General features: G+C 38.4%; 1 pseudogene; it reads left to right on the top strand.

Moving 5' to 3' along the window:
• Positions 1–3,820: 3,820 nt before the first annotated feature.
• On the top strand, positions 3,821–6,158 carry LOC115068785 (annotated as a pseudogene).
• The last annotated feature ends 15,427 nt before the right edge of the window (positions 6,159–21,585 follow it).

Genomic DNA, 21,585 nt, shown 5'->3' with positions numbered 1-21,585 from the left:
GGGAATATGGGAAGTATTCATGAGATGTAATGATGTAAATACCGTACTCACATGAAATTTTTTTTTTTTAATTCTGTATGCACTTGAAATTTTCAGACTGGTAGATCTACGTATTTTCACTCAACATATAAGTATAAAAGTATCATTAACAGATAGAAAAGTGAATGGCTTCATTAATCAACATATTTAAAAAGGAAAATTAAAAAAAAGCTAAGCCAAAACAAAGGAATTGAAAAGCACCATAGCCATTAAAGTAGAAATTAAAAAAAAACCTGCAATCACCTTCAATATTAGTGCATTTAATACAGTAATAGATATAAAGGTAATATAATATAAAATTGCTGTTTATCACAGAAATGTAAAATTAGGTGAAAGTTAAAATATATTTAATTAACCATATTAACAGAGTAAAAAATACAATCAGAAGATTGTCTCAATAGGGGTTAGAGAGATGGCTCAGTGGTTAAGAGCACTTTCGTCTCTAACAGAGGACCAGGTTTGATTCCAAGCACCCACATGGTGGCTAACAATCATTTATAACTTCTGTGCCAAGGAATCCAATGCCCACTTCTGCCCTCTGAGGACATTGCATGATATGGGTGCACTTACACACATGCAGACAATAAATGCATACATATAAAATAAAAACAATAAAATATTTAAAAACATTGTCTCAATAGATATAGAACAAGAATTTGACAAAATCACTAATTGTTGGAAATTCTATGCACCCTAATATTATCAAGGTGTCTCTTTAATAAGTACTTCTTCCTAAAGGACTATGGACTAGTGAAAGGATGAAAATTAATATGATACTGTGGTGATGTGAATAAAAATGTCCTCCAAAGACTCCAAATATTTGGTGGTGTTGGGAGGTCTTAGAAGGCATGGCCTTGTTGGAGGAAGCACGTCACTGGGGGCGGGCCTTGAGGATTCTTAAGCCTTGCCAGATTTCCAATCTCTCTTTGCTTCCTGTGCCTGCTTGAAGATGTAAACATTTTGCTTTCTGTTCCTGTTCCTGCTTTGGCTCCTCAGCATGCCTCCACACCAGGATGGACTCTAATCCCTTTGGATTCTGGAACCTGAAACCATAAGCTCAAATAAACTCTTGCTTCTATGAATTGCCTTGGTCATGGTATTTTATCACATCACAAGGAGAGTAACTAGTACAGATACACTCCCACTCTTCCCTTCAAGATCAGAAACAAGAGCATGCACATATTCTTTTACTATTATATGTAGTCTATGGAGGTTTTAAAAAGCGTGATAGAAATAAAAACACAAAATGGCAAAGCCACTTTTCAAAACATTTTGGAACTTTCTTACAAAATTAAGTTTATGTTTATTAATCAAACAATTCCATTTGTATGTTTTGTCCCTGAAGAAATTAAAATATATCTGGACACAAAGATTTGTAGAGAAATGGCTATAACACCTTTTTGCATAAGAGCATCAAACTGGATAAGAGTCAAAGGTCCACCAATAAACAAACGGACAAACAGATTTGAGATTCCTTATGAATGAACACTGTTCAGCAACAAAGAATAATAAGCTATTGACATATAATGATTGAATCAGTCTCTAAAACATTTATGCCAAGGAAATGAAAACAGATAAGAATACAAGGTGTATCATTCAATTTATGTTAACGTGTAGAGCTGGAAAAATAAATCAATGGTGACAGAAGGTAGATTCTGATTTCTTGGTGCCAAAGGGTGTGAACTATGATGGTTAACCTTGCTTGTTAACTTAATGGAATTTAGAATAATCTAGGAGATAAACTTCTGAGTGTGGTGTGATAGTGCTTCCAGAGAGGTTTATCTGAGAAGATCTACCCTGAATGCGGACAGCACTATCTCATGAGTCACAGTGCTGAACTGGATAAAAAGAAAAAGTGAGCAAGACATTTATCTCTCTTTGCTTCTTGAACGCAGACACAATGTGACCAGCTGCACCATGCTCCTGCCACCATGACTGTACCCTCAACGGTCCTTTTTTTCCTTAATTTGCTTTGGTCAGATGTTTTATCACATAGGAAAGCAGAAATTCCAGGAATTAATAAGCAAAGAAGTATAAGGGAACTTTGGTGATCATAGAAATATCCTATGGTCTGTTCCATCAATAAGCTAGTAGTTGTCATAGTCACTAAAGAGGTGTATACTTTAATCAAAATCCATTAGAGTATTTATTTTAAACGGATGCATTTAATTTTATGTATGTTTACCTCAACATTTTTTATTAATTTTTAAGTTATCAAACAAAATGATGAGTTTTATTATGACATTTTTATACTAATATGCCAATGGGATTTATTCATCACTGTTCCCTCTTTCCCATCATCTTCCTCATCCACTCCATCTTTCTCTTCACTGTTCCTTCCCTACCTGTGAACAGCCTTTCCTTAAGTAAATATATTTTAACTAAAAACATAGGAGTTGAGAGGACCCTGGTTCGATTACCAGCACCCACATGGCAGCTACAAACCGTCCTTAACTCCAGTCCCAGAGGAATCCGAAGCCCTCCTCTGACCTCTGCGGCATTGCACAACATGAGTTCACTTACACACTTGCAAGCAATATACTCATACACATAAAATAAAAATAATAATTAAAATATTAAAAAAAACATAGGAATTGAGTGGAGATGAAGTAATAAAACAACAGCTACAGTAATGTGTCTCTGTGACTGATCACAACTTTGGAATCAATGTGGCAGTGGTTGGCCACTCCTTTGTTACCAATGTGACTGCGTAGTTGATCAATGTTTCAGTAGCAATGAGGCAGTGTGATTGGTCACTCCTAGGTTTCATTGTGGCTATATAGGTGATCAATCCTTTGATTTCAATGTGGCTGTGTAGTTGAGCAATATTTTGATATCACAGTTATGGCTTCTGATTCTATGATGTAGATGAGCATACACACATGTTATGTAGCAATTTATTCTTAGGCAAAACAGCAAATATAAAATGAGATAAACAACAAGATATTCTAAAGGAAGGTAAACAACACGGTGTTTTAGAAGGATGTGAATAACGGAATAGTCTCAGGAAGTCTTTCTGCCCAAGTATATATAAATGGGAAGGACTTCTGAGAGACACTCTAGTTCTAGACACTCTGTAAAACAGTCGGACAGCTGAGGTGCCTGGAAGAGTATCAGAGCAATTGAGCTGCCTGAGACACTCTCTAACCTATTGAGCTGCCTGTAGGTTGTGCAGTGTGCTGTAGGCTTCCTGCATCCACTCTGAGGTGGGTTTATGTTGATGCAGCTGTCATTTCTATGTCTTTAAGTAATCCCTCACCTATACTCCTATAAGTGATTCCCTCGAAACTCATTGGTTCACCAAATTGGACTTTGGTGGTATCCTTACTTTGGTCTGTCGTTGGTTCTTTTTCTGAGGTGAGTAGATGTTTGTTCATGTCTCCCCAGTAATAGCATCACACGGCATATGAAGTGTAAATAAACTGTCTCATTCACTGTACGTGAAAAGCCTCACTGTAAATGACAGGGTAGGAGAAGGCCCAGTTGTATCTTGCAGCAGCTGTTGGAGCTGTTTTGAGTAACTGGACCTGTGCTCCTTTCTTGCTTTGGTTCTATCACATCAAAGACCTAGCTCAGCCAAGATCCTGAATACAGGAAGAACACAAATGAACAGCTGAATAAGTGACAAGCATCATGTCATTTGAGGAAAACTTGTCACATATCAGAGGAAAACACAGAACAAAGAAATATAAAATACTGACTGAGCAAGCAGAACTTTATTCAAATTTCAGTTTTAAAGCAAGTTCTTATTACTATAAAGTGTCTGTGGAATATTCCATTAATGATCACAGAAGAGTGTGCAATGTGTAAAAACACATTCAGAGCACAAAGAAAATCTCATGGTAATTTTAGAAAAGTATATTGTATAAAATTTGAAATTAAAAGTTGTAGTAGAGTTAAATCTTTTAAATTTCATTCATTGGGTGAGTCACTTTTGTAGTACACTTTTATGGTTCACTTTTGTGGTGCTGACTTGATGCTTTAGATACCCTAGTGAAATACACAAATCATTGCACTGCTCCAACGGAAGGATCCCAGTGGGAAATTGGAAATGAAGTAATGGGCAACGTGATACACAGTAAGGTGCTGAGAAAAGATAAATACCGTGAAGGGAACTTTCCTAGTTTGTTTCTTCATTGCTGAGGAAAATACTCTGGCCAATACCAACTTGGGAAGAAAGGGTTTATTTGGCTTACATCTCCCAGGTCACACAGTTCATCTGGAAGCCCAAGGTAGGAACTCAGGGCAGGAACCTGGAAGCAGGAGCTGGAGCACAGGCCATGGAGGAATGCTACTTACTGGCTTACTGGCTTGCTCCCCTGGCCCCTGCTCAGCCTGCTTTCTTATGCAACACGGGACCACCTGCCCAGGGGTGGCACCACCCACAGTGGGCTGGGCAATCCACATCACTCAACAATCAAGAAGGTGCCCCATGAACATAGCCACAGGCCAGTTCAATGAAGGCAATTCCCCAACTGAGGCTCCCTCAACCCAGGTGTGTCAAGTTGACACTAAAGCTATCCATCCAGCACAGGAACTAAAGGGGAAAACAGTATAGAACATGATGAAAAGAGGAGTCAAAGCAAGTCTTTTTGATGGGCTAAAGTATTGGAAATACTGGAAAAAGGAAACTGGTGAGGCGTGTGAGTTCTGTGCAAATGTTTTTGGGTCATAGCCAAGTTCAAGAAGAGAGGAAGTTGGTTATAACACAGCCTGCTACAGAAAAAAAAAATGGTAGGAGAGAATGGGGGGGGGAGAAAAAGAGAGAGAGAGAGAATCCAACTGTCTTTCATCCTCTTACTAGTGTGATGGGAAACAACTGTTGTACTCTAGACATACAAGATTCATTGGTGGTAGGTTTCAAAGAGGTCTGAGTATGCAAAATTTATAGAAGATGGTCAACAGCTGAAGTGCTCAGACAAGTTCAGTGATCACCACGGTAACCTTGATGACAGTGATGTTGAGAACAGACCATGTCAGCAAGAGGGTGAATGTGGCTTACTGGTTAAATTAGATGAGGACATTTTAAAAATAGAGACGAAGTGGAAAAGAAATGATATGTGAGGAAAAGAAGATGTGTAATCTTTATTCTTGTGAGCTAAACAAGGAGGTAAAATTTGTGTCATTGCAGGTAATGGAGCAAAGACAAAAGGAAGTATTGATGGCAATCATGAACTTCATCAAAGACATAGAGTGTTGGGTGTAAGAAGTTTTTGCATAAATGCAGAATCTAAACTGAAAACACATAGAGACACTGAGAGCATAGAGGCTATGTCTCAAGACCCCAGTTTTGAACTCGTGGAATACACAGAATATAGATGAGCTAAATCACTGTGAGAGCTAGGAATGTCTTGTGTTCTTTCTTGTAACTTGTAAGTACTTTGCATTCTGGACTCCTTTGGGTGATGGATATGGCAATATGAGGCAAGTGTATTGTTAGTAGAAATGGAAGGACCTATTGCCAGTTCTAATTCCTTGTGAAGGCTATCTAAGGATTCATATTTAAGCCTTAGATGTGCCAATTGGACAGGTTTATTATGGTGACTGCTCACACCATTCTTGAGTGACAATAAGCATAAATTCCTAGTACTATGTCTGACCCATGACAGAGATGTAGTATCTGTGGGATTGGATCTATGTGGTACTAAGGTACTAATATCCTCTATTCCAGTCTCGGCCTCGGACCCTGGAGCCACCACAGTGTTGATGCTCAAGAAGAACTGCATTGGCATCTGTGAACTCTTTTATAAGGAGGGTATGATGGTAGCCAAAAAGGACGTTCATATGCCCAAAGATATATGAACAGTTGACAGACAAGAATGTGCCCAACTTCTACGTCATGAAAGCTATGCAGTCTCTCAAGTCTCTAGGCTACATGAAGGAACAGTTTGTCTGGAGACATTCTACTGGTACCTTAGCAGTGAGGGATAGTCCTGTGATTACCTCCACCTGCTTCCTGAGATCCTGCTTGCCTCCCTGTGCTGCAGCCACCCTGAAACTGGCATGCCTCTACCTAAACATACAGAGGGTGAATGACCAGCAATGAGGCTGGGACTAGCTCTGCAACCAAATTCTAGTTCAGAGGCAGAGCTGGTCCTGGACATGGTCAGCCACCTTAGTAAAATTGGAGATGAATGTTTTGTGTTGAATAAACTTATAGTCAGAAAAAAAAATACTAAAGTTTTAGGGGCTTTGTTGCCCAAATAAGTGAGTCTGTTGTAATAGGCACAGCTATTATTCAAGGAAGAGGGAAGAAAAAAACTTCTTTTTTTAACTCAGGTATTTTGTCTAGGCATTTCTTCTTATGATATTACTTGAAGTAGTACCTCAAGAAAATGAGAGAGCAAATCAAAAGAGAGGATGATATCAGATTTGGGAATATATAACTCTACCTCATCAAAACAAAGGCAGGAATTTTCAGGATGTATAGAAGAATAGATAGTCAGAGAAAGAGGACTGTAGCAGAACATAGTACCAGAAAGACAGTGTTACTGCAGATAGCAGAAGAACTTGGAACCTAACAGAGGAACGGAACTTTGGTTAATAAGGAGAGGTGCTAGAAATACCACCCACTCACTCTTCTCCCCTCTAAAAGCTATGCAAGTCCGAATTCAGAGATGACTCAAGAACTCCAAACCTTAAAGGAAAGTCAGGCAATTTGGAAGGATCAACTTTTCAAACAATAGAATGAGTGGGGAAGTTAGAAGTTACTGGTAATACGAAAAACTTTACAAACATTGTGTACTGGGCCAAGGAGATGTCTCAGTGATTGCCATACAGCTTTGATAACCTGAGTTTAAATACCCAGAAACCATGTACAGCCAGGCATGGTAGTGCATGACTGCAATCCTAATGCTCCTATGGAGAGATGACAGATGGGATCAGGAGAATCCCTTGAAGCAGAGGGTAGAAGGTCAGCTGGCCCTGTGACCCCAGCAGTGAACCAAGGATGAGATTGTCTCAAATAAGGTTGAGGGGGAGGACTGACACATGAGAATGTCCTCTGATCTCCACAAACATGCCATGGGACATATACGTTCACACTCTTACATGTGAATACATAGCACACACACATGTGCACATATGCATGCAAAAAATTACTATTAACAAAAATTCATACTTTTATAAATTATTATATCACTCCCTCATCGTAAAAGTACTACAAAATATATTTGGTTATCAATCTAGTTTTGAAGATGAGATAATAGGAGCTGGAGAGATGGCAGAATTCTTGAATAACTTAAAATCTCTAAAACAGTTGAGTGGTCATGTCATCATTTCAGATTTCAAATATTCTTCGCTTTGGAGTAGGAATCACTAAGCACTCTAGTAAAGGAATGATTTAATACATAAAATAATAAGGCACAATACTTTTAAAAATATTATGGAATTATTTGAAGAAATGGAAAATCTACTTTAAATAAAAAGACACTGGCGAAATTAGAAATCCAGAAGGGAAAAAAATACCATATTCTATGTACACTAACTGTTCTGTAGTGAACACTGCAAAGTGTTGTATTAGTCAGGTTCTCTAGAATAACAGGACTGATTAATATATATTAAAAAGGAATTTATTATATTGGCTTACACAATACAATCTGGATAGTCCAAAAGTGGCTCTTCACATTGGAAGGGTTGAGACCTCAATAGAACTGTGCAGTCCACAATGCTAGAGTCCACAGTAGTCCTAATCTATTACTGAAGGACTGCAGAATTCCTGGAGAGTCATTGGTCTTCAGTTCAATTCAGAAGCCTAAGGAATCTGAATTCTGATGTTATTGAACGCAGCAGCAGTAACCATAGCAGCAGTAATGGACAAACGGGTAGATGAATGCTCCATCAAGAGTCAAAGGCAAGCAGGGAAGAAAGCAAAAGCTTTTTTCTTGGTGCTATCCACCTTTAGAGTGGGCCTTCCCACTTCAGTCAACTTAATCAAGAGAATCCCTCACAGCTGTGCCCAATGGCTTTTCTCTTGGTTGATTCCCGGTTCAGTAATGGGGCGAACCAAGATCAAATATCAGACTGATTATAATGTAAATTCTGATTATTAGTTCTTAGTTATAAAATTGAGCCATTGATGAACCAAGATTAAATTGTAAATATTGAACAATATTGAAGTACTGGAAAGCCTGCAGACCTGCAGGTAACTTTAACCCCTGCTACATGTTGGCAGTATTGCAAATCCACAGGAAACATGTGCGAGTTAGTAAATGTGGCTAGAAAAATGCTTGTTTGCATAGAATAATAATAAATCCAAATAAAATTTTATTTCCTAGATATGAAGATCAAATGGATTAGGCATTAAGTAAAAACAAGTAAAGTTTCATAATATCTTGAAAAAAAATGGAGAAATTATTATGGCTATATAGCTTCTAAATAAGAAAGTATTTTATAGGTAAAGCTCAGAAGCTGACAAGCAGTGAAAAAGGGTTAAATTTAGCCAAATTAAAGTCAGAAACATGTTTATGTTAAAAGACACTTTGAACAAAGAATATAAATCATGGGAAGAGTTGATAGCTCTGCAAAAACCAATAAAATTAGAGTGCAGTGTATATAAACAGTTAAAACAAATAAATGAATCCACAGATTGTTAGGCAACTAATCGAAGTAGCAATTTACAAGAAAACAATCATAAGCAACAAGAAAGAAATAGACAAAGTGTGTCATTAACAAAGTTTATGTTTAATATTATCTATGCATCTGTATCTATTGAATACCTCACACATATACTCCATGATCTTTTAGAAAACCAATACAACTTTATTTTTTCATAATCACCATAAGGTGATTATAGACTCAAGATGTGGCTCAATGGTTAAGAATGCTTGTTGCTCTTGCAAAACAGTTACCATCACCCATATGAGGTGGATCATATCTGCCTGTGACCCCAGCTCCAAGGGGATCTGATGCTCTCTTCTAGACTTTGTGGGGACTCATTTGTGTATACACACACACACACACACACACACACACACACAAATGATAAATAACTCCACAGAATGAATGTCATATCTGCTCCTAGAGAGAATCTTCTCAAACCCCAAGTTTAGATCACTGCTACAGTTTCAACTATCTCCATTGTTATTACCAAAAAGTTTCTTTTTGAAAGTGATTTATTTCAGTTTGGTTGCAGTACATACACCTATGTTCTAAAGCTGCATATGCCACATTGTATGTTGATGGCTGGGTACAATCAGGGTACCTACATGACATTCTGAAATCTCTCAAATTCCTGATCCACATTATTACCCAAAATATCTAACATGGTGATAGGTCTCATGGGTAAGAATTTAATACAGCTACATCTGTAAAAATTACCAATATCCTTCAAAATTGTCACAAAGAGGAAATTCTTCAAAATTATCCCAAATTAAAATCCTCATAAGCTATAGGAAAAATTAATCCTACTTTAAAAGTAAACTGTAATCATTATAATAATTAGTCGTATTTATTTTTCAAGTCTCAGGAGAGACAGAATTGACAATTTCTAAAAGCCAGGTTTTTATTTTTGCTCACAGTTGACCAAGTATCATGATGATTTCATATTTTTATTGTGCTGCACCTTTTCAGTTTTCATTCATGTTACATACTGTATGCCATTAACTTAGGCTTTTTGTGAGTTAAACTGCATGACTGTACACAATTAGTAATTTAAGACAGGGTTTTTGGCCTTAGCTTTATGATATAATATAAATGATTAGAAAATTACATAGAGTCACTTCATGTCTTAGAGTTGGAAGATATCCAAAATTCTTTAACTTTTTCCAGCACTGGCACAATGGAAAAGGAAGAGAAGAAGGAAAAGAAGGAGGGAGAGAAAAAGACAGGAGCTGTTAGTATGCCAAGTATTTCTCAGATACCAGGCCGACAACACACACAGAACATTGCTATGCGATCTTCACACATAGTTACACTCATACTCCTGTTTGCTTTTCATAAAATAGAAAAAAGTGGGCTGGAGAGATGATCATCAGTTAAGAGCGCTGGTTGTTCTTGCAGAGGTTTTGGTCTATTCCCCGCACCCACATGGCACCTAACACCTGTCCATAACTCCAGTCAACACTCTGTTCTGACCTCAGCAGAATTGTACAACATGGGTGCACTTACATGCATGCAGGCAAAATATTCATACACTTAAAAAATAAGAAATAAAATATTTTTTTAATGGAGAAGAGTACAGGTGCTGAGTGCAGGAGGCGAAGATCACACGTAGATATTAGAGGGAGCATCTAGACTGAGAGACAGATGGGCCTTGAAATTCTGGGCACTGTTCTTAATGTTACAGACACATATAGTAAACAATACCCATTTAAATTATGTTCACTTAATGGGAGTATAAGATAAAAGTAGAAAAAAAATTGGGGCTGGAGAGATAGCTCAGCAGTGAAGAGCACTGGCTGTTCTTGAAGAAGATCCAGGTTCGAATCCTGGCATCTACATGGTAGCTAACAACTGTCCATAACTCCAGTTCCAGGGGATCCAACAGCCTCTTCTGTCCTCTGCAGGCACTGCATGACATGGGTGCACTTACCTACGTGCAGGCAATACACACATACACATAAAAATAAATAAAATATTTTAAAAATGGAATTATGGTCACACATAATCCCTATTTTAATGAGTTTAGCTTCACAATCTTTACTAAAATCTTTACTAAAATGACTATTTCAGGGAAACACATGCTGCACATTTATATAATAATAAGAAATCTTTCATACTCTCCAACTGCCATAGCTCCTTATCTGCACATAAGTGACATTTTTATGCCTATTGGTTCGTTCCTTCTCTGAGGTCTTCAATTATACTACCCCCGCCCCCAGGCTGCATGCCCTAAACTAACAATGTGGACTTTGTTGGTAAACCAGAGCTTACCCAGACAAGCAACTGCAGGCATTAGGGAAAGGCACATGAGGACTTAGGGTCTAAAATCACATTCCAAACCTGCCACTTACTAAATTAGTGATTTGGGGCAAAAGGCTTATCTCCTGGGAGGAGGCAAAAGTCTATTTCCTTCAGTGCACATGCAAGCAGTACTTAATGTATTAACATGAATTGAAAAGGAAGTGGTAGGGGAATCGGGGCTGGATTTGATCAAGACATACTATAAGGGGCTAGAGATATAGCTTGGTGGTTAAAAGTACTGGCTGCTCTTGTAGAGGACCTGGGTTCGATTCCCAGCACCCACATAGTGGCTAACAGCCATCCATAACTCGAGTTCCAGGGAATCCAACAACCTCTTCTGACCTCCACAGGTATTGCACAACATGGGTTCACTTACCCGCATGTAGGCAATTCACTCATATACATAAAATAATAAAATTAAAATGAAAAAGATATACTATATGCTTGTACAACATTCTCAAACAATAATTCAGAATACTATTTGGAAGAACATTAAAAGCTTACCTCCTCCTGTACCGCCCTGTCCTCCTGTTTAAAGTGGTACTAACAAAAAGTCACCTATATATAAGTGCTTGCTCCTCAGAAACTCTTTGAGGAGATCCCTATACAAGAGATTTATTGGAGGGTGCTGTTAGAATCCAGAGCTATAAAGGGATGGAGAGGGAGAAGACATGAGCAGCTGAGGAAATTGGTGTTATGTATCCATGGTGAGATTTCACTAACTCAGTAGGGAAAGCTCCATCCAGAACAGTCTTTCAGATGTGTCCAGTTAGATGAATATGATTGGAATATGTTAGTAAACCATTAATCAGACATTTGATATGGGCTGCCTTGGGAACAGACATAGCCTTGCATGAAGTAGCTATCAGTGACAGAGGCAATTTCTGTAGGAACTTAGAAATGAAGATTTCTGCCTTCCACATTCCTTTTAACCTGGGTAACAAGTCCTTCCTTGAAGATCTAGGTGGTTCATTAGAGCAATCACCACAATATATTATGCAAGCTTATTTTTGAGTTGAGAATGAAGGGGGGTATCTATTGGCCTATAGTAAGGACTATTATGGAACAAATAGATAATCTTATGCAAAATATAATGTATGCATAGAAAGAAACGACAAGCCTAAAACATTGGAGGAGTGGGAAAAGTAGTTACAATGAAGATTATGACAGCCTTTAACAGCCTTTCCCCTTTTATGAGAACAGATGTTCTCCCACTCTACCATGGAGTTCTGAAGGAGTCAGCAACACTTCCCTCTCATTCCTTTCCAGTGATCATGTGATTTACCTGGAGATCAAATGGAGCTGCTTCTTCTGATCCCTGAGTTCTATCTGGTCTGCATCACGCACATAATAGAAGGCAAACCATTCAAGTTCTTGTGTGGGAATTTTCACTGTGAAAAAGGAAATCCATTCTCTCTGTTAGTCAGAAAGCTGGTATGTTTTGGACTCCATTTCCTCATTGTGGTTAAATTCACATTTTGGGTCTTTAAAAGGTGTTAGCATAACTATTCAGTTTGGCTAAGAAACTGGTTAAAAAGAGAATGCAATGAACATTTACCAATTCCTGATAATAAAGTTGAAAAGACTGAGAAGTTTAGGATACTTAAAGCTAATCCTATTTTGGTTCATTTGTGTGTGTGTGTGTGTGTGTGTGTGTGTGTGTGTGCGTGGTGTGTGTATGAAAATCAGGTTCTGAGTCAACAACAAATTTTGCTCACAGGTACAAAAGTGAATTAGTAGGCCATTTGGGTTAGGAACGTTCCTAAACAGAAAACATCACTTGAAATGCCCTTAACTTGTCATCTTGCCCACTCTGAGGGTTCTGATTAGCTAACTTGTAGTTGCACCTGATCTTTGAGGTATTAACAATACAGGCTGCTCCCTACTCAGACCCTTTTCTCCCTGGAGACAAGGCTTACCCCTTTCTCCCTGCAGATGAGACTTTGTGTCTCATCACAGACTGATATAGCTAGGATAACCTCAATCTGTGATAGGCATACCAAAGTTAATCATTCTAAGTTTGGAAATTTCCAAGACACAGAATCTTGAAACCCCAAATCCTTAATCTTTTACCTATGATCACGCCATGTTCCATTATAAAAAGCAAAATTAGACCTCACTCTGACTACAAACAAATAAACAAAAATTACAAAGGTTTCTATTCCTATAGTCTCCTCTTGCCCACAAACATCCAAACACAACCAAAACACGGAGTAAAGCTGGTTGGACCCAGTGGAGTCACATTGATCTCTTCTCTCTGGAGATCACTTATTTAGAATAATGTTGTGCTGAAAACCTGTCTTCTTGTGCCATAAACGCTAACAATATGCTTTGAGCGACACTATGCAAAAATGAAACAGAGCTGTATACTCTGGCTTAGGCCCACCAGAATCACCACACTAAATGTTTTAATTTCTCATTGAGTAAAAGACAAATCAGGCAAAATGAACTTTTACCTAAAGTCTAGTCTAGAACATTAAGTAAAACCCACCTATTCCAGGCTTATTTTACAGTGGTTTCCATTTGAATAAAGAATCCAAACTAAAAGAAATCCTGGGGGAGTGTTTTGTTTAAAAAGAGAGAAAAACTTCAAAGGGAAAAAAGGAAAGAACTCCTGAGATACAGAAGTAACTTCTATCCAGAGCTAGGGAATTTGTTTTCCATTCAATTTTCTTAGACTTGATCAACACCATTACTCACTCCTCTTGTTCGGAGCTGAAGCCAGAAGGGTGGTGGGGAGAGACACTGAGTAGAGATGGGCTGGTGAATAGCCTTGAGTGTCACCAAGAAATCCATAATCTCATGTAACTAGATATAATAAAATGTGTGCATCTTTTTTAAATGTCCATTTACATTGGGTCCAAAGAGTGAATGTAGGATTTAACTATTTAGAAGATAGTTAAACCAGGCCTATAATCACAGCTACTTGGGAAACTAGGCAGATGAATCACAGGATTGAGGTCACCCTGTAAAACTTAATGAAACTTCATCCTTAAAGTTTATTTTATTTTATTTTATATTTTGTTGAGACAGGGTCTCCCTATAGTCCCAAGTGGTCTGGAACTCTCTATGTAGACCAGGCTGGCATCAATCTCACAGAAGTCCTCCTGCCTCTGCCTCCTGGTTGCTGGAATTGAAGGTATGCATCATCAGTAAAATATTTAAAAGTATAAAACTGTTTAAGATCCAATTCACTGCTATTGCATACACTTAGCATGCATAGGGCCCTAAGTTCAGCTCCCAGTATCATGAAAAAGTTAATTAAACTAAATGTAGCTTTCGCTCAAGTTTTCTGCTATTGTTACCACTTTCTCTGACAAGTGAATTAAGATTTGTGAATTAAGATTTCACACTGGTTCCCCAGTGTGAAAAGCTAGACCTGAAACCTGCAAAATACAATGTGGTTAATTTAGCAAAGAATCCTTGGAAAACCTGATAAGGAAAGTGTTCACTAAAATAACAAAGGAAACACAACTAAGAGGTTACTACCTTACTAAGGATTCACAACACAGTATGAATGTACAAGGACAGTAGGTGTGTACAATGCTCATGTTGGCCAGAAAATCCTGTTGGAGCCCATGGATCTGGAGTTACTGGTGGTGGGAACTGCCATGTGGGTGCTGGGAACCAAACTTCAGTCCTCTGCAGGAGCTTCCAGTGCTCTTAACTGCTGAGCTATCTCTCCAGTCCAGTATTTGTTACTTAAATGTCAAAATGTCTATATTCAAATGTGATTGAATTTATAATAACTTTAAGCTCGTATACATGTTATTATCGTATAGACAATACTTAGTGAAGAAATTCTGCATTAAAAGAAAAAAATGTGAATCAATTTCTTTAAGGAGTGTACACTGAACAATTGGTCATCGTGAGGTGTGTTCATTTATCAACTACAGCATAAGCAGCTTTATGGCATTTAAAAATTATGAATTGGTTAATTTTTAATGCTTTTTAACAAAACATGGAAATGATGTATAACAGTCATATGAGGAATACTTTCCAGATGTGTCAATGTCCTTCCTCTGAGGAAGAACCTTTGAACGGTGAGCAGGTGCTAAGTCAACTGCAATCTCTGCCTTGGTAGCTTTAAAAACTTGAGGCTTTGCTTATCAACAAATATGCTGCAGGTAAGAGCTCTTATAAGTGTACTGTGTGAATGCCAAAATAAAATATTTGTGGACACTTATTTTGATTTGTGTTACGTATACTGAATATGTGAGTTGGAGAGAGGCATGTGTGTACCTGTGTGTTTCTTTTACTGTAGTCTGTGACTTGCCTCACCATTCTTTTCCAAGTGTAATTGTTATACTGTTCGCCAGTCTTCAGCTCATGCTCTGCATCACAAGGCAGTGCTACTTGCAAAGGATGCACCTTCTTTCTTTCAGCTAGGAGCCAGCCAGACAATGCACCTCCTGGACGTCCCATCCTCATTATCATTCTGCCTGAGCTCTGCCTGTTTGCCTGCCTCCTCTCCAAAGGTCAGCCCGAGGTCTTCACTCCACTGCTAATGGGTGCACAGGCAGCTTGTTCACTGTTCCTGCTGTGTGGCAGAGGAACTTCGTTCTCTCTCTCTCTCTCTCTCTCTCTCTCTCTCTCTCTCTCCCCTTTCTCCCTTCCTCCCTCCTTCCTCTCTCCTAGGCTCACTCTCCCTTTCTCTGCCTTGCAAATGACTCTGAGGAGCTATGCTGGTGGATGATTTATATTAAGAAAAAAAAAAAAAAGCACTCTTTTTTTTTTTTTTTTTTTTTTTGAACTGGGCTCCCTGAGAGCACTCAGGGCTGCCTCGCACTGCTCAACGCCTACCTGCTCAACTGCAGGGAAACAAGCTTCTGAAGGCTTTAATGGGATTTCGCCTGAGGCTGTTTTATTAAGATGTCGGCTTTTTCTGCTGCCTCTGCAGCTGACACCATTCACTGTCAGCTGTCCCCTCCCCTTCCCACCCCCACTGCCACCCCCCCAACAATGCGCCAAATTATTCGCTTCATTTAGTGCTCATGGCTCAGTGAGGGCAAATTGGAAGAGTGCTATTGGGCCAGATGAACCAGGCAGAGGTGAAAGCCAGTATGCTACTTAACTGGGGGTTTAAAGGAAGGGAGAGACCAAATGAGGAGGGCTAAAACCATGCCACTGGGGTGTACTTCCCATCTAGTAGAAAGAATCACATGCAGAATCAACAGACTCATTGTGGAAACACATTTACATTACTTATTTACATGAAAACTTGCTTTGTATAATTACCTACAACATATATTGTTCATTGTATACACTCTGTTGAGCAGATTAGAAGTTGTGACATTCAATTAAGGAAAATAATACAGGCTCCAAGAGAAAATAAGTGAGAAGTTATCTGTTTAATAAATGCTCTGAAGTATATATAATTGGTACCTTCTGAGCAGTGGGATTTGACGTCAAAGTAATCAGGGTGCTGGTGGTTCTCCTAAACACAGAGGGTTTGTGCCTTTATGTGCATATGTATGCATGTGGGAAGAGTGTATAGGTTTGAGGTATGTTTAAAAAAGATGGGAGTGTTCACAACACACCTCTTATTTTTACGGCAAGGTTTAATTAAACAGCCATAGTGGTCAGGCTGTGGTGACAGTGACATTTAATTATTAGTGGAAATTCTATGTTTACGTAGAACAGATCGAATAAGCATTCAGGGTGTTTTGAGTTTTTCACCGCAAGTGTTAACACAGGGGAAACTTGCCATGATCCCATTTTATGGCTGTGATGGAAAAATGATATAGCACTTTAGCAACAGATGCTTCAAAAATCATTGAATTGAATCTTCTTTGATTTACATGAGCAGTAACCTAGTGTAACAAGTATACTTTCACTTAGAAGTTATTTGATCCCTCAACAAATATTTACTGAGCTCTCTATTCATACTCACTAAGTGCTGTGGTGTGTGGTGAGGCTGAAGTGGAAACAAAAGCCAAATTTGCCATTAGACTGCTTTCTTACAACTTCTGATTTAGAGGAAGGGACAGAACATTGCTGGGAAAGAGTTGCACAATTTAATCTAAGCTTTTATTCAAATAATTTGAGACTGCTCAGAAATATAGATGAGGGCTCCCTATGGAAATCCTAATAGATCTGAAGTATAAAGTATAGGTTAACTAGGTGAAGTTAAGTGTGTAGTTAGGGATGATGCTAAGATATATGTGCACAGAGGCGTTCTGGCAGGAGCAGAATGGTGTATTTAAGGAGCTAGTATGAAATTCGGTACAAGTTTGAGTAGGCAAGTATTGTATAGTGGTTCTGGAGATGAAGACCACAGAGCTCACAAATTTTAGAAGTCCTTCACACCCCTGGCTTGGGTCCATAAGGCAAATAACTGAAGACTCTAATGCCAATGAAAGGTTTCAGTTTGAGGGCTGGAGAGATGACTCAGCAGTTAAGAGCACTGACTGGTCTTGCAGAGGACCTGGGTTCAATTCCCAGCATCCACATGGCAGCTAACAATGGTCTGTAACTCCAGTTCCAGGGCATGTGACCCCTTCTGACCTCTGTAGATATTGCACCACACAGGTGCACTTACACACATACAGGTAATACATATATTAGAATGAAAAAAATAAAACAGAAAGGTTTCCGTTTGAAGCTCTGTTTGAAGATGGGTATCATATGTAACCTAATTATAATTTGTGTGAACTCGCTATCACTTCACTGAGGGACCATGTAAAAGAAGGGTATAAGAAGAGAAGCACAAACAGGACCAGGACACTTTTGCAGCATTCCAAAGAGAAGCAGTATAAGCCAAAGAGATAACAAGGATATTGGGAATAAGTGGGTGATGCTAGTAGATATGTAACAGGTATTTTGGAAGGTACTGATAATAGGAGGTTGAGGGGGAACTAAGCTTGGAAGCTAGGAAGAACAATTTGTGGTTTTAGATTTTTGGTTTCCTTTCTTTCTTTCTTTCTTTCTTTCTTTCTTTCTTTCTTTCTTTCTTTCTTTCTTTCTTTTGTTTTTGGTCTTGCAAAATGATTGAATAATGGCTCCATTTGTGAAGAGATAGGACATTGAAGGTTAGTCTTGAAGGATACAATCTTTGAGTCTGACTCCGGATGTACTGTTTGAATAGGAAAATGTATGAGAATCATCTGTGTTGTTAGGTGTTGAGAATGAGGAAAATTGGAGAGGTAGATTTAAAACAATTGTGGAAGAACAAGACGTGCTAGCATTTATTGAATGAATAAAAGAAATTAAACCTGAAAGGAAGCAGAAATTTAGCCAAAGAGAGGAAAAAATAATTCCCAGGAATGTAGAGTGTCAAACACAACTATTTTTTAAGAGGAAAAAGTTCTCAGCATTACCAGAAAGATTTCAAATGTTAAGGACTTATCCATTGAGCTGTACTGAACAACAGGAGAGACAGAGGCAAATTGGAGGTCACTGACAAGTCCAGCCTACGAACTATAGAGTAAGCACCATCAGATTGCTCAGGGTGGTCACAGGTTATGAGTGCCATGTTAACTCGGGTGCTAATATGACCTCTTTCACTCTCAAGTCTCACCGTTCAGACTATAAGTTTTATGCATACTGAAGTTTTTGTTCTGAGGCCTTTCATGTATTCCTGGTACTTTTCCCTTTAAATGTCCTTTCTCTGACTTACATATGATCATCAATAGCTGAGTCTCTATTTTCTTTGTAATTTTCTAGCTCCATGAATACCGATTAGCTCTGCTGATAGATATAAAATGTGACAATTTTCTTTCATTCCTGTTGCTGGTACTCTGGACTGACTCACCATTGTCTGCTTCTCCAGTGGTTCAGTGGTCCCATGCTATCCTGATTCCACTCCATTCTATTTGTGTAATGGCCACAGTTAGTATTTTTAAACTTTAAGTCAGATGGTTTCCACCCACTGAATAAAATGAAAAAATACAAGAATGAATAAACCTTCAAAAGCTTTCCACTATCCTTAAAATAAAAACTAAATTCCTTATTATAGCCTACAATAATTGCCATGTTGGGGGCTCTGCTTGTCAATCAGACTTTTATGTAATCTTGGAGTTCTCGTGTCTCTACTTAAATTACAGCAAAATTGGAATCCTATGAGATAATCATTGATGTCATCCTTGTGATGCACGTGTTGCCTGTGTTGCTTCTCCCTAAAACATTCCCCTACTCTTCACCTAGTGAAGGTTTGAAAGTCAAACCCTCAGCCATGTTTTTCAATACTTCTATCTAAAGTAGCCTCTCCAGTGCTCCCTTACACATGATCCCATTCTTTTCTTTCACAGCCATTTTGTAATTATAAATTTAGTTGTAAATTTTTCTAATTTTATCTATCTTGCCAATAGATTGGAATCTCAGTATCTATGAGATTAATGCTGCAATGTTTCATACAGCATTTCTTGATCACAAAACAATACTTATCATTTATTCTGGGTACACAAAATATGCTTCCACACACGATTTCTATGTGCCAATCCCTCTTCTACCCTCTAGATAAAAGATTTACTGCATTAATGACCATTTCACAGTTGACACCAATCAAACGCTGTTTTGATACAACTTGTTCTTTGTCTTCCAAATAGATTTAAAATTCATATATCTCAAATATAAAAGCAACAGATGCATCCTATTCATAATGTTATGATTTGAATTTAGACATCAAGGTTGTATTTGTCATGAAAATTTGAGATTAAGTTTTATACAAACATTTTAAAATGACGAGCAATGGATTTCATCAATGTGAAATATACTGGTGTGTCTAAATCTTGATGCCCCAAATAGCTACTGGACTGACCTTTACTTTCTCACTCATCCCTAGTAATGTCAGGAAGCTTCATGGCCATCTTTTTGGGACAGCCTGAAGCAACCAGGCACAGCCATGCTGAACTATAAACATCTTCTCAGATACACTTATTCCAAAGTAGAAAACAGTGTCTTTCAGGAAAGTTTTTGTAACAGCCTTTTTCCATCATCAGAGTGTTCTAATTACTTTTTGGTGCTGTGATAAAATATTGACCAAAAGAAATTTCTGGCAAAATGGTTTTTATCAGCTAATAGGTGATAATCTATCATCCAGAGAAGTCAGGGCATGAGCTCAAGCAAGAACTTGGAGGCGGGAACTGAAGCAGAGACCATTGAGGGGTGCTGCTGCTTACTGGCATGCTTCCCTGGCTTGCCCAGCTACCTTTCTTATGCAGTCCAGACCCACCTGGCTAGGGATCACATGACCTGGAGTAGGCTGAGCAATCGTACATCAATTAGTAATGAAGAAAATTCCTCACAGAAGCGTCCACAGGCCAATATAATTGAGATAGTTCTTCAAGCGAGGTTCCCTCTTACCAGGTGACTCTAAGTTTGTGTCCAGTTGACAGCTGAAGCTCACTATGATAGTGAGGAAGCCACAATTTCCCACTGTCTCTTACTCCTTCTAAGATTGAGATCTTGTCTTTTTTTCTAAGGCAGAGGTGAATGAGGGCTAATGTTGAAGCATACTTGCTGAAGCCCTGTCCATCCATCCCTTGAGTTGTGCATACACTAAAGCTCCACTAACCTCCTCTTCATCCTGACATGAGAAGATTCCATTACAATTGCCACACACAGGCGTCATGGGATAGGTGGTAAACATGCACAGGTAATGAAGAATAATGAAAAGATTCAGACAAAGGTGGAAAGCCCTGACGAGAATGATTATGAACCATGGGCAGAAAATTATACCTTTGCATATTTACAAAAGAAAAAATACTCATAGAGAGAGAGAGGAAGAGAGGAAAAGCTCAAAAACAGATTAAAATATTCTACCTACATGAAATAAAAATAATTATAAGTGACCTAGATTTATGCATTTTCTATTTCTGGGAATAATGTTTCTTGTCTATTAGAAATATGGGTCATAAATGTGGGTCAAGTTCTTAATTTCTCCATCTGTTCCCATCTTTCTATCTATGTGATTTCAATTTTTCTAAGAAATAGATACTAAACAGGATTAAAAATGTGAAATGATAAGGAAATACTTATGAGGAAATTAGTAAAGGGGTTTGCAGAATGAATAATCTATGAAAACTCTATGCAGCTATGGTTATAAAGAGCTAGACGAGGGGAAACAGAGGGCGAGAAGGAGAGAAGAGGGAAGAAGAGAAAAGTTTCTTTCAGTGAAGAATCTCAGAAGGTACAACAGATGGTCCTAAGGAAACTTTGGAAAGACCATCGGGGAGCATGAGCCAAGGTCACCCCATCTGGTTGACCCACGCATTCCAGGAGTTGGCCTGCTACGTAAAATCTCTGGTGTAATCCCCTTGTTGTTGCCCTATGGCCACTTCATTTCAATGATAGAGTTCAGAAAGCAGCTTTTAGGCGCTGTCAGTTATACTCACTGAAGTTGGAGATCCAGGATCTTGTTCTCAGAGTTGCTACAACATCGCTGTTGCAGTCACTTTTATTCAGAAAGTCAGTGCCCAGCCGGGCTAATACAATAGTCTCCCTATGCTGCCCTGCTTCTAAGGCTGACCACATCTCCTACATGAATTTCTTTTCACAATTGTTCACCCTCATCACAATCAGACATTTGATTTTGTCATTTGTTCGTTTAAGGAAAATTTGTGCATGGTTTAGAATTTCAGTGGCTTATATCATTCTCAAGATAAAAATGAAATTTGTAGTATCAGGCCGTAAAAAAATCTACAC

Source organism: Nannospalax galili, unplaced genomic scaffold (assembly GCF_000622305.1).
Source record: "Nannospalax galili isolate Female #2095 unplaced genomic scaffold, S.galili_v1.0 scaffold329, whole genome shotgun sequence".
Taxonomy (NCBI): Eukaryota; Metazoa; Chordata; class Mammalia; order Rodentia; family Spalacidae; genus Nannospalax; species Nannospalax galili.
Note: the sequence above shows the minus strand (reverse complement) of the source record. Positions and strands in the feature narration are given on the sequence as shown.